The sequence below is a fragment of the Colobus angolensis genome, unplaced genomic scaffold (genome assembly GCF_000951035.1).
Source record: "Colobus angolensis palliatus isolate OR3802 unplaced genomic scaffold, Cang.pa_1.0 Scaffold45, whole genome shotgun sequence".
Lineage (NCBI taxonomy): Eukaryota > Metazoa > Chordata > Mammalia > Primates > Cercopithecidae > Colobus > Colobus angolensis.
This window is the reverse complement of record NW_012117932.1, coordinates 2,201,528-2,203,058: the sequence shown is the minus strand read 5'-3', so window position 1 is coordinate 2,203,058 and position 1,531 is coordinate 2,201,528. Positions and strand designations below refer to the sequence as shown.

The 1,531-nt window shown below is 45.3% G+C and overlaps 1 protein-coding gene across 2 annotated transcripts in view; it reads right to left on the bottom strand.

The window, feature by feature from the left end:
- The window catches only part of CLUL1 (clusterin-like 1 (retinal)), a 72,366-nt gene that overhangs the window by 24,817 nt on the left and 46,018 nt on the right, over nt 1–1,531 (bottom strand). The gene's annotated exons all lie outside the window — the stretch shown is intronic.

Here is a 1,531-nt window from a genome sequence, read left to right as displayed (position 1 = left end):
CGGGTATGATGGCTCATGCCTGTAATCCCAACATTTTGGGAGGCTGAGGTGGGCGGATCATTTGAGGTCAGAAGTTCGAGAGCAGCCTGGACAACATGGTGAAACCCTGCCTCTAGTCAAAATACAAAAATTAGTCAGGCATGGTGGTGAGCACCTGTAATCCCAGCTACTCAGGAGGCTGAGTCAGGAGAATGGTGTGAACCTGGGAGGTGGAGCTTGCAGTGAGCCAAGATCACGCCACTGCACTTCAGCCTGGGCAACAGAGCAAGACTCTGTCTCAAAAAATAAATAAATAAAAATAAAATCAGTTGATTAACAAATTTATTTATTTCCATCTACAACCTTACTTTGCCTTTGCCACCTAACATAAATTCACAGGTTCGGGGATTAGGGTGGGGATATTTTGGGCAGTCATTATTTTGCCTATCAAAAGGGGCAAAACTCAAAGTGTCAAGTCATTAGGCAGATTTTCTAGGGGCAGTAAGCTTACTCCTCACCGACTACCTGTCCAGAAAAGTGATAGAAACCACATTCAAGTGCCGTAGAGCCCGTGCCTGACTATTCTTGATAAACAGTCCACATTTGCTCATCTGGGAAGACAGTGTCTCCTCTGCGGTAAGCTTCTGTGTACTGTCTGGCTAGGGGAGGGATACTGGAGAAAGAAGAGTACGATAGAGTAAATAGACTTTTTTGTTTGCTATTTTGTTTTTGTCTTTAATACTTGCATTCACAGGGGACCTTGGCTTTTCAGGTCCTCACTGAGATGGAAGTGGCACAGAGGGGCTGGGGAGGGTGTGTGTGAGGCAGCTGAGAGTAGGGCTGGCCCCCAGCTGTGTGAATGAGAAGGCAATGGTGGCAGACAGTGGAAACCATGTTCGTAGCTGGTGTATGGAAAAGGGTTACAGTGGTTGGCACATTATCTAGACTCCGACATGTCTGAATCACTACTGACAGTCCTGTGCACATGGAAATATAAGCAATGCTCGTGTAAGGCTGCTACACAACATGGAGGGGAGGAACCCTTCTGTTCTAATGAACACATTCTCAATGTTATTCCAAGACAGTTGATATCCATTTAAACAGTCAGGCTAAAATCACTTGATACCACCCAGCCTGGATAGATTTAGTCTACTCGCCTGGTGTTTATCCTGAATATTTGATGAATTTGGAACCTCAGAATGGAATACCAGACGAAATACTTGACTTATAAAAAAAGTCCACTGGACTCTGAAATAGAACCCAGCAATTCCAGTAATGATGCCTGTTCTCTGTTCATGGAACGATGGGACCTGAAGGATGTAATGCATTGTTTCCTAGCTTCAGTTTCTGAAAAGTAAACCTCTCCTATGCAGAGGCCAGTTATGTAATGTCATGGCGATTTTGAGAATCTGATTCAGTTGTTGCCAGCTACAGCTAATATAATTGAAAAATAGTCAGATAGGATCAGGCGTGGTGGCTGGCTGGGTGTGGTAGCTGGCTGGCTGTGGTGGCTCACGCTTGTAATTCCAGCACTTTGGGAGGCCAAGGCGGG